This window comes from Tamandua tetradactyla, chromosome 13 (genome assembly GCF_023851605.1).
Source record: "Tamandua tetradactyla isolate mTamTet1 chromosome 13, mTamTet1.pri, whole genome shotgun sequence".
In the NCBI taxonomy this organism is placed as follows: domain Eukaryota; kingdom Metazoa; phylum Chordata; class Mammalia; order Pilosa; family Myrmecophagidae; genus Tamandua; species Tamandua tetradactyla.
In genome coordinates this window covers 81,912,161-81,924,954 of record NC_135339.1, presented here as the reverse complement: position 1 = coordinate 81,924,954, position 12,794 = coordinate 81,912,161, and positions in this window count along the sequence as shown.

Here is a 12,794-nt window from a genome sequence, read left to right as displayed (position 1 = left end):
GATTTACTGAGGTTGCAATTAGGACCACTGGTTCAGAATGTTCTTCTTTATGGTAATTAGGTAACCTGGAGTCTGAAAGGGCTGTGGGGGAGGAAAAGGGAGTTAAGGGACCCTTTAGTGGAGTCTCTCAGGCACCTGGATAATGTAACGACTTGGGTGAAAGGGAGGTCAGGGGTCTGGAGCGAGGGAGGAGCCTATCTAAAGTCTTGGTCACACATGAAAAGTTTTCAACATCATTAGCCATTAGGGAAATGCAAATTAAAACCACAGTGAGATATCTCTATACACTTATCAAAATGAATAAAATAAAAATAGTGATGACAGCAAATGTTGGTGAGGATGTACAGAAACTGGGTCATTCATCCATTGCTGGGGGTAGTTTAAAATGGTAGAACCACTCTGGGAAAAGAGTTTGGCTATTTCTTAAAAAGCTAAACATGCAGCTGCCATATGGCCCAGCAATCGTGTTACTGAACGTTAATCCCAGAGAAATGAAACTTTATGTTCATGCAAAAGCTTGCACACAAATATTTATAGCAGTTTTATTTGTAATAGCCAAACACTGGAACAGATGTCCTTTAATGGAATGAATTGAATGGTTGAATGGTTAAACTGTGGTCCATCCATAGCAAGGAAAGCTACTCAGCAATAAAAAGAAATGAACTATTGATACAAAATCTGGATGAAAAAGAAAAATGCCTGATGAAAAAAAGGCTGATCCCAAAAGGTCACATACTGTTTGATTCTAATTTTTTTAACTATATAATATATATACAAAGCAAAGAAAGGAAAAAGCAATAGTTTTCAAAGCACTCTTCAACAAGTAGTTACAGGACAGAGTTTGTCATGGGCTACCATGCCATCATCTCAGATTTTTCCTTCTAGCTGCTCCAGAACATTGGAGGCTAGAGGGAATAAATTTTTTATCATCACAATCGACTTTTTTTTTTCTTTTTTGTGGAAAGTAACATATGTACTAAAAAGCAATAAATTTCAAAGCACAACGATTAGTTGTAGAACAGATATGAGAGTCTGGTATGGGTTACAATTCCACAATTTTAGGTTTTTACTTCTAGCTGCTTGAAGATACTGGAGACTAAAAGAAATATCAATATAATGATTCAGCAATCATACTTGTTTATTAAACCCTACCTTCTCTGTACAACTCCACCATCACCTTTGATCTTTCTATCCCATCTTTAGGGGTATTTGGCTATGCCCATTCTAACTTTTTCATGTTAGAAGGGGCTGTCAATAATATGGGGTAGGTAGATGGAACTAACTGATGTTCTGGAGAGGGTGGCCTCTCTGCATTTCAGGATTTCTGGTCCTGGGACCCATCTGGAAGTTGTAGGTTTCTGGAAGATTATCCTAGTGCATGGAACCTTTTAGAATCTTATATATTGTGCTAGGTGTTTTTTAGGATTGGCCGGTATGGTTGGTTGGGGTTTGGCAAGACGTGATAGTTAGCAAAGTCTAACTGAAGCTTGTATCACAGCAGCCTCTCAACTTTATTTGAACTCTCTCAGCCACTGATGGCTTATTTGTTACACTTCTTTTCCCCCTTTTGGTCAGGATGGCATTATTGATCCCACAGTGCCAAGGCCAGGTTCATCCCTGGAAGTCATCTCCCATGGCACCAGTGTGTGTTTGATTCTAATTTATAGAACATTCTAAGAATGACAAAATTATAGAAATAGAGAACAGAAGCGTGGCTGCCGTAGGTTAAGGAGGGGTGAGAGCAGGAAGGAAGTGGATGTGACTATAAGTGCAAGAGGAGGGATCCTTGTAGTGATAAGAATGTTCCGGAGGCTGGTGGCACAATGTCGATATTCTGGTTGTGATGCCGTTCTAGAATTTTTCAAGATGTTACCAATGGGAGAAACTGGGTAAATTGTATTATTAAACTGGATAAATACAGTTATTTATATTATTTCTTACAATTGCAGATTAATTTACAATAACCTCAAAATAAAAAGCTTAGTTTGTTATTAGTACAAATATATGAAATTTTTTTCATGAACTATAATAAGTATAGGACACTAATACAACGTGTTGCTAATAGGGTGGTATATGGGAAAAAATACACCTAATATAAACTATGAACTATAGTTAATATTACTATTTAAATATTCTTTCATCACTTGTAACAAAGGTACCACACTAATGTGAAGTGTCAACAATAAGTGGTATATGGGAATACTATATATTTTACAGGACTTTTCTGTAAATCTATAACTTCTCTAATTAAAATAATAATAATGATAGTAGAAACATTATGCTAAATGAAAGAAACCAGATACAAAGTTCTACATATTGTACAATTCCATTTATATAAAATGTGAATATAATCTATAGAGACAAATAGATTAGTAGTTATGTAGGGCTACATATATAATATAGTGAATATACTAAAAACCATTGATTGTACACTTTGGATGGATTGAATGGTATGTCAATATATCTCAATAAAACTTTTTTAAAAAGAAAAAAAGAGAGGTGGGGCAAGATGGCAGCTTAGTGAGATGTGGAATTTAGTTCATCTTTCAGAGCAATTAGTAAATAGCCAAGAACTGTACAGAACAATTGCTGGGGGAACATCAGTGACCAGATACCCAGCATACACCAGTCTAGACCAGGTGGGCCAACCCCTCCCCCCCAGAACTGTAAGTCTGCCAAGCTATGGAGGCCAGTGCCCATCCCCCACGGGCATGGCAGGCTGGTTCCCTGAGAGGGAAGGAAATAGTCTTTAAAGCTCCAATTGCAGAATTAATTAACAAATTGTGACTACTGAAAACAATCCCCAAACACAGATAAACCTGGAATAAGCACTAAAGAAACTAGAAGTTTTTGTACCAGCAGAAAGGGGGCAGGGCTGATAACAACAACACGGAGGGTGTTTTAGGTGGACAGCAGAAAATATTGGAAAAGGACTAGACCCCAAGAAAAGGGGGCACATAGAGCCTGGAGATACATAGAGCCATGTATCAACTCAAGCTCTTGATTGGAAAACTTGAGGAGCAGGGGTCCAGCTCTGAAAAGGCTTTTTGCTTTCTTTTACTACTTAACAGTTCATTAGCTAGAATTGGAAGCACTCTCAGGCTCCAGCACTGTCCCAGACAAGGGTGAAACTAAGGCATGTCTGAGAGACAAAGTAACTAGTCTGCTAAAAGGGGTTAATTCCCTAAAGGGTGTATCTTCCCCAAGAAAAAGGGGTCAGGGCCCAGCTTAAGTGAAATCCCTTCTTCAAGGAATTCAGGCCCCAGGAAAACAGAAGGAATCAGAGCCTATATACTGCCTCGTCTCTGTCTCAACCATGTCCCTAGCCGGGAGAGTCTGCTGAAATCAAAGGTATCACATCACTTTAAGCTGATGGGAAGCCATGGGCAGACAGACACTACATTCTGGGTGGGAAAGGGAAAGCATAGAGTCTAGAGGCTTCATAGGAAAGACTGACAAACTGCTGGGTCTCAGCCTCAGGGAAAACTGATGCTGTCTACTCTTTCCTTCTGAAATGTGGGCCTGTCTGGTCTGAGAAAATCTGACTGGGGTCTATAATCTCTGAGTAGACCCTCCTCAAATTAAAAAAAAAGGAGGCTCCATATAGGCAGGGCAAGAAACAGAGAAACAAGATCTGAAAAATGGCAGATCAGTTAAACAGAACCTATGCTAGAGGTCTAGAATAAGTTGAACTGAATATCAAAGAACAAATAGAGAACAAAGCTATCCAGCAAGGAAACCCTAGGTAAAAGAGTGAAAAAACCCTCCAGAATAAACTTATTAAGGAAATCAAATGCTTAGATGTCAGCAAAAAATAACAAGTCATACTAGGAAAACTGAAGATATAGCCCAGTCAAAGAAATAAACCAAATACTTCAAAGGAGATACAGGAGTTGAAACAACTAATTCAGGATGTTTGAAAAGACATGCAAAATCTCATCAAAAATAAAATAACGAGTTGAAGGAGGATATAAAGAAGACATTGGGTAAACATAAAGAAGAACTCAAAAGTTTAAAAAAATCAATTGCAGAAATTATGGGAATGAAAGGCATAATAAAAGAGATGAAAAAAATAATTTCTTTCATTTCCATTAGAAACCTACAACAATAGGTTTGAAGAGGCAGAAGTAACAGTGAACTAGAGATCTGAACATCTGAAATCTGACACACAAAAGAAAATATAGGGAAAGGAATGGAAAAATATGAGCAGAGTCTCAGGGAATTGAATGATAACATGAAGTGCATGAATATATGAGTTCCCAGAAGGTGAAGAGAAGGGAAAAGGAGCAGAAATACTAATTGAGGAAATAATCACTGAAAAATTCCCATCTCTTATGAAAGATATAAAATTACATATTCAAGAAGTTCAGCATACCCCAAACAGAATAGATCCAAATAGACATGCACCAAAATACTTACTAACCACATTAACAAATGTCAAAGACAAAGAGAGGATCTTGAAAGCAGCAAGAGAAAAGCAACCCACATACAAGGGAATGTGATAAGACCACATGTGGGTTTCTCAGCAGAAACCCTGGAGGTGAGAAGGTGGTAGAATGATATATTTAAGACACTGAAAGAGAAAATATGCCAACCAAGAATTCTATACCCAGAAAAACTACCCTTCAAAAATGAGGGGGAGATTAAAATGTTTTCAGACAAACCATCACTGAGAGAATTTGTGACTAACAGACTGGCTCTGCAAGAAATACTAAAGGGAGCACTACCGGCAGATAGGAAAAGGCAAGAGAGGGTAGTCTGGAGAAGAGTGTAGAAATGAAGACTATCTGTAAAGGTAGAAAGTGAAAAAAAATTAAATGTGACATATAAAACCCAAAAGACAAAATGATAGAAGAAATGACCGCCTTTACAGTAATAACATTAAGTATTATGCTGGTTTGGAGGGATGTATGTCCCCTAGAAAAGGCATGTTTTGATCTAGATCCCATTTCATAAAGGCAGAATGGTTTCTATTCAGTACTGTATGTTTGGGTCTGTGGTTGGATCATCTCCCTGGAGATGTGGCCCAGTCAAGAGTGGTTGTTGGGCTAGATTGGGGGAGGTATGTCTCCACCCATTCAGGTAGGTCTTGATTGGTTTCTGGAATCCTATAGAAGAGGGAACATTTTGGAGAATGAGGGAGATTCAGAGAGAGCAGAGCAGAACGACATAGCCACGAGAAGCAGAGTCCACAAGCCAGCAACCTTTGGAGATGAAGAAGGAAAATGCCTCCCAGAGAGCTTCACGAAACAGGAAGCCAGGAGAAGAAGCTAGCAGATGGTGCCCTGTTCGCCATGTGCCCTTCCAGATGAGAGAGGAACCCAGACAGTGTTCACCATGTGCCTTCTCACCTGAGAGACCCTGAACTACATCAGCCTTCATGAACCAAGGTATCTTTCCCTGAATGCCTTTGATTGGCCATTTCTATAAACTCGATGTAACTGGGACATTTTCTCGGCCTTAGAACTGTAAACTAGCAACTTATTAAATTCCCCTTTTTAAAAGCCGTTCCATTCCAGGTATATTGCATTCTGGCAGCTAGCAAACTAAAACAACTATTAATGGATTAAGCTTCCCAATCAAACGACAGAGACTGGCAGAATGGATTAAAAAACAGGAAGGGCCCATCTATAGACTGTCTACAGGAGACTCACTTTAGACCCAAGGACAAAAATAGGTTGAAAGTAAAAGGTTGGGAAAAGATATTTCATTCAAACAACAGCCAGAAAAGAACAGGGGTAGCTATACTAATATCCGACAAATTAGACTTCAAATGTAAAACAATTAAAAGAGACAAAGAAGGACACTATGGATTAGTAAAAGGAACAATTCAACAAGAAGACATAACAATCATAAATATTTATACACCGAGCTAGAATGCTCCAAAATACGTGAGGCAAACACCGACAAGACTTAAGGAAGAAGTAGACACCTCTACCATAATAGTTGGAGACTTCAGTTCCCCGCTCTCATCAATGGATAGAACATCTAGACAGAGGATGAATAAGGAAACAGGGATTTTGAATAATACAATAAATGAACTAAACTTAATAGACATTTACAGAACATTACATCCCACAACAGCAGGATACATATTTTTTTCTCAAGTGCACATGGATCATTCTCAAGGATAGACTATATGCTGGGTCACAAAGTAAGTCTCAATAAATTTTAAAAGATTGAAATTATACAAAACACTTCTTAGATCATAAATGAATGAAGTTGGAAATCAATACCAGACAGTGGGCCAGAAAATTGACAAATATATGGAGGTTAAGCAATACACTCTCAAACAACTAGTGGGTCAAGGAAGAAATTACAAGACGAATCACTAAATATCTCAAGGCAAATGAAAACATGACATATCAAAATTTATGGATGCAGCAAAGGCACTGCTGAGGGAGAAATTTATTGCCTTAAATGCCTATATTAAAAAAGAAGAAAGAGCAAAAATTAAGGAATTAACTGTTCACTTGGAACAACTAGAGAAATAACAGCAAACTAATCCCAAAGCAAACAAAAGGAAAGAAATAATGAAGATTAAAGGAGAAATAAGTGAAATTGAGAATATGAAAACAATTTAGAAAATCTACAAAACCAGAAGTTGGTTCTTTGAGAAAATTAACAAAATTGATGGACACAGAGCTAGGCTGACCAAAAAAGAAAGAAAGAAATCAGAAATAGGAGAGGCGACATAACCACTAAACCTGCAGAAATAAAGGAAGTAATGAGAAGATACTATGAGGAATGTATGCTAATAAACTAGACAATGTAGGTGAAATGGACAACTTCCTAGAAAGGCATTGTGCTGGTTTGAAAAGGTTTATGTACACTAGAAAAGCCATGTTTTAATCCTACTCAACCTTGTGGGAGCAACGGTTTCTTCTAATCCCTTTTCAGTACTGTATCTTGGAGATTTTGATTAGATTATCTCCCTGGAGATGTGACTCAGTCAAGAGCAGTTGTCAAACCTGATTAGGTGGAGACATGTCTCCACCCATCCTAGATGGATCTTGATTAGTTTTACCGGAATACTTTAAAAGAAGAAGCACTTTGGAAAAAGCTAGAGAACAAGAGAGAAAGTCGGGAGATTCAGAAAAAGCAGAGGAGAATGACAAGAGAGAAAGCCATGAGATTCTGAGAGAGCAGAGAATGCTGCAGCATTGTGAAGCAGAGAGTCCACCAGCCAGCAACTTTGGGAAATAAAGAAGGTAAACGCCTCCCAGGGAGTTGGAGAGGAAGCTAGCAGATGATGCCATGTTCGTCATGTGCCCTTCCAGCTGAGAGAGAAACCCTGACTGAGTTTGCCATGCGCCTTTCCAGATGAGAGAGAAACCCTGAACATCGTCATCCTACTTGAATCAAGGTATCTTTCCTTGGATGCCTTAGATTGGGCATTTCTATAGACTTGCTTTAATTGGGACATTTCCATGACTTAAAAACTGTTAATTAGCAACTTATTAAATGCCCCCTTTTTAAAAGCTATTACATCTCTGGTATATTGCATTCTGGCAGCTGGCAAACTAGAAAAGGCATGAACAACCAACATTGACTTGAGAAGAAACAGACGACTTCAACAAACCAATCACAAGTAAAGAGATTGAATCAGTCATTAAGAAGCTCCCAAAAAAGAAAAGTTCAGGACCAAATGGCTTCACATGTGAATACTACCAAGGATTCAAGAAAGAATTAGTACCAATGTGCTCAAACTCTTCAAAAAAATTGGGGAGGTGGGAAATCTACCTAAATCATGAAGTCAATATCACCCCAATACCAAAGCCAGATAAAGATACTACAAGAAAAGAAAATTACAGACCAATCTCTATAATGAAGATAGATGTAAAAATCTTAACAAAATACTTGCACATCAAATCCAGCAATACCTTAAAAGACTTAAACACCAGGAAAAGCGGAATTTATTCCAAGTATGCAAGGCTGGTTCAACACAAGAAAATCAATTAATGTAAGACACCATATCAATAAGTCAAAGCAGAAAAACAGCATGATCGTCTCGATTGATGCAGAAAAGGCATTTGACAAAATTCAACATCCTTTTTTTTTTACAGTACAAAACACAAGCTTTACTTTTACCTGCATTCCTACCTTCATGTTTGTCTACCTTCTTCCCTGTATTTTTAAAATTTATTTATTAATTAAAAAATTGAGAAAACAGATAAAACATCAACATACATAATCAGTAATTCACAATATCATCACTTAGTTGCATATTCGTCATTTCTTAGAACATTTGCATTAACTCAGAAAAAGAAATAAAAAGACAATAGAAAAAGAAATAAAACAAACACAGGAAAGAAAAAAAAAAGATTATACCTACCATACCCCTTATCCCTCACTTTCATTGATCACTAGCATTTCAAACTAAATTTATTTTAGCGTTTGTTCCCCCTATTATTTACTTTGATTCCATATGTTCTACTCCTTTGTTGACAAGGTAGATAAAAGGAGCATTAGGCACAAGGTTTTCACAATCACACAGTAACACTGTGACAGCTGTATCATTATTCAGCCATCCTCAAGAAACATGGCTCCTGGAACACAGCTCTACATTTTCAGGCAGTTCCCTTCAGCCTCTCCATTACATCTTGAATAACAAGATGATATCTACTTGATGCATAAGAATAATCTCGAAGATAACCTCTCGACTCTGTTTGGAATCTCTCAGCCATTGACACTTTGTCTCATTTCCCTCTTCCCCCTTTTGGTGAGAAGGTTTTCTCAATCCCTTGATGCTAAGTCTCAGCTCATTCTAGGGTTTTTTCCAATCCCTTGATGCTGAGTCTCAGCTCATTCTAGGATTTCTGTCCCACGTTGCCAGGAAGGTCCATACCCCTGGGAGTCATGTCCCGCCTAGAGAGGGGGAGGGTGGTGAGACTGCTCATTGTGTTGGCTGGGGAGAGGGGCCACATCTGAGCAACAAAAGAGGCTCTCTTGGGGGTGACTCTTAGGCCTAAATTTTAAGTGGACTTGACCTATCCTTTGTGGGGTTAAGTTTCATATGAACAAACCCCAACACTGGGGGCTCAACCAGTGTTGAGCTTTGGTTGTCCACACTGCTTGTGAGAATATCAAGAATTCAACTTGGGGAAGTTGAATTTCTCCCCGTTCTCATCATTCCCCAAAGGGGGCTTTGCAAATACTTTTCCACTCACTGATCGAATCACTCTGGGATTCATCGGGGCATCACTCTGGACAAACCAACAAAATCTCATGTCTTACCTGAGATTCCAAGTACTTATGGTGTTCAATCAAACTATCTACATAAGTTATATTAGGAAATGCTCTAGTCAAAATATAAATTTTGTAACAAATAAACATTTTTTGCTTTAGTCTCACACAGAAGGTGACATTTTAAAATATTAATTAGCATCTATTTTCAGTACCCTGCAATAATGACATTCCTTTGTTCTTCCTCATGCAAAAACATTTTTAAAATTGTACCTTGTACATTTCACTATTATTATACACTCTAGGCATTCCTAGATTATACCATCTCAATCTTTAACATCTATCTTTCTTTCTGATTTCATTTATCAACATCCTTTCTTGAAGAAAGCCCTTCAAAGGATAGGAATAGAAAAGGAAACTTCCTCAACATGATAAAGGGAATATATGAAAAACCCACAGCTAACATCTTTCTCAATGGGAAAAAACTGAAAGCTTTCCCTCTAAGATCAGGAACAAAGCAAGGATGCCCACTGTCACCACTGTTATTCAACATTGTGCTAGAAGTTCTAGCCAGAGCAATTAGACAAGAAAAAGAAATACAAGGCATCCAAATTGGAAAGGAAGAAGTAAAACCCTCATTGTTTGTAGATGATATGATACTATATGTTGAAAATCCTGAAAAATCTACAGAAAGCCACTAGGGCTAATCAATGAGTACAGCAAAGCGGAAGAGTACAAAGTCAACACCCCAAAATCAGTAGTGTTTCTATACACTAGTGATGAGCAATCTGAGGAGGAAATCAAGAAAAAGACTCCACTTACAATAGCAACCGTTCTAGTTTGCCAGCTGCTGGAATGCAACACACCAGAGACAGACTGGCTTTTAGTAAAAGGGGATTTATTTCATTAATTCTTCAGAGGAGAGGCAGCTAACTTTCAATGGAGGTTCTTTCCATGTGGGAAGGCACAGAGTGATCTCTGCTGGCCTTCTCTCCAGGCCTCTGGGTTCCAACAACTTTTCCCAGTGTGATTTCTTTCTGCATCTCCAAAGGCCTGGGCTCAGCTGTGAGTGCTGAGATGAGGTATGCTGAGCTACTGGGGCTGTGCTACATTGAGCTCTCTCATTTAAGCATCAGCCAGTTAAGTCAAACATCATTCATTGCAGCAGGCACATCTCCTAGCTGACTGCAGATGTAATCAGCAACAGACGAGGTTCACATACCATTGACTCATGTCCATAGCAACAGAACTAGGTGCCTTCACCTTGTCAAGTTGACAACTGAATCTAACTAACACAGCAACCAAAAGAATAAAATATTTAGGAATAAATTTAACTAAGGATACAAAAGACCTATACACAGTAAACCACAAGGAATTGCTAAAAGAAATCATTGAAGCCCAAAATAAATGGAGGGGCATACCATGCTCATAGATTGGAAGACTAAATATAGTTAAGATGTCAATTCTACAGAAATCGATTTATAGATTCAATGTAGTACCAATTAAAATCCCAACAATTTACTTTGCAGAAATAGAAAAACCAAGAGCCAAACTTATTTGGAAGGGCAGGGTGCCTCGAATAGCTAAAAATATCTTGAGGAAGAAAATGAAGTGGGAGGTCTCATACTACCTGACTTTAAAGCATATTGTGAAGCTACAGTGGTTAAAACAGCTTGGTACTGACATAAGGACAGATATAGTGTCCAATGGAATCAAACTGAGGGTTCAGAAACAGACCCTCTCATCTATGGACAATTGATCTTTGAGAAGGCAGTCAAGCCAACCCGCCTGGAACAGAGCAGCTTCTTCAGTAAATGGTACTCGCAGAACTGGATATCCATATGCAAAAGAATGAAAGAGGATCCAGATCCCACAACCTATACAAAAATTGACTCAAAATGGATCAAAGACCTAAACATTAGGGTTAAACCATAAAATGTAAGAAAATATAAATATAATAGGAGGTGGTTTCTTAGACCCCAAAGCAAGAGAATTGAAAAAGAAATATATAAATGGGGTCTCCTTGATATTAAACAGTTTTGCGCATCAAAGAACTTTGTCAGGAAAATAAAAAGGCAGCCTATGCAATGGGAGACAATATTTGGAAACCACATATTAGGTAAGTTTTTTGTATCCAGAATATATAGAGATTCTTCATCTCAACAACAAAAAGGCAAACTACCTAATTTAAAAATGGGCAAAAGACATGAACAAATGTTTTTCAGAAGAGGAACTACAAGTGGCTAAAAGGCACATGAAGAGATGCACCACTTCACTGACTTTTAGGGAAATACAAATCAAAACCAGAATGAGATATCATCTCACACCCACTAGAATGACATTATATATATATATATATATAAAAAACAAACAGAAAACAACAAGTGTTGGAGAGGATGTGAAGAGAGAGGCATGCTTATCCACTGTTGGTGGGAATGTAAAATGGTACAACTGCTCTGGAAGGCTATTTGGCTATTCCTCAGGAAGCTAACTGTAGAATTGCCATATAATCCAGCAATCCCTTTACTAGGTATATATTCAAAGGAACTGAAGGCAAGGACACAAACCCACATTTGCACACTGATGTTTATAGCAGCATTATTTATGATTGCCAAGAGATGGAAACAGCCACCATGATGGACTCAAATGTCCATCAACAGATGAGTGTCTCTCTCTATATATATATATGATGGAATACTACACAGCTGTAAGACAGAATAAAGTTATGAAGCATGTACCAGCATGGATGAACCCTGAGAACATTATGCTGAGTGAAATTAGGCAGAAACAAAAGGACAAATACTGTATGGTCTCACTAATATGAAATAGCATTAGTGAGTGAAATTTGCGAGTTAAAGTTAAGAACACAGGGTATCAGGAGATAGAAAGAGGGTAGAGAATGGGCAATTGGTGCTGAAGGAATACAGATTGTACAACAGGACTGATTGTAAAAATTCAGAAATGGATAGCACAATACTACCTACTTGCAGCATAATAATATAAACACATTGAATGAAGCTGAATGGAAAGGTGATTGAGGGAGAAGGGCTGGAGACATGTATGAAACCAGAGGAAAGATAGAGGATAAAGACTGAGATGATATACCTTAGGAATGCTTAGAGTGGCCAATGATGGTGATTAAATGTACAAATATAAAAACGTTTTTGCCTGTGGGAGAACAAATGAATGTCAACATCGCAAGGTGTTGAAAATGTATGGTATATGGGAAAAAGTGCAATCAATGTATGCTAGGGTCTATAGCAAACAGTAACATTGTAATATACTTCCACTGACTGTAACAAAGGCATTATGCCAAAATGAAATATCAACAGGTGGGGGGCATGGGGGAGGGGTATGGATTTTTTGCAGAAGGAAAAGAAATGTCTTCATATAGATTATGGTGGCAAAGGCATGTCTATTTATTAGGTTGATTGTATGATGTGCGAATAAAATTGTTTAAAAATGATCAGATTGTAAGCTCTTATGGCAGACAAATTTAGTCCGGAGTAGTAATTATTATTTCTGGATTTTGAGAGGCTGTTTTATATAGGTATAACCTGGTATTTAGAGATAAGAATGAAGCTGATCAGATCAGGATTAAAGTAATT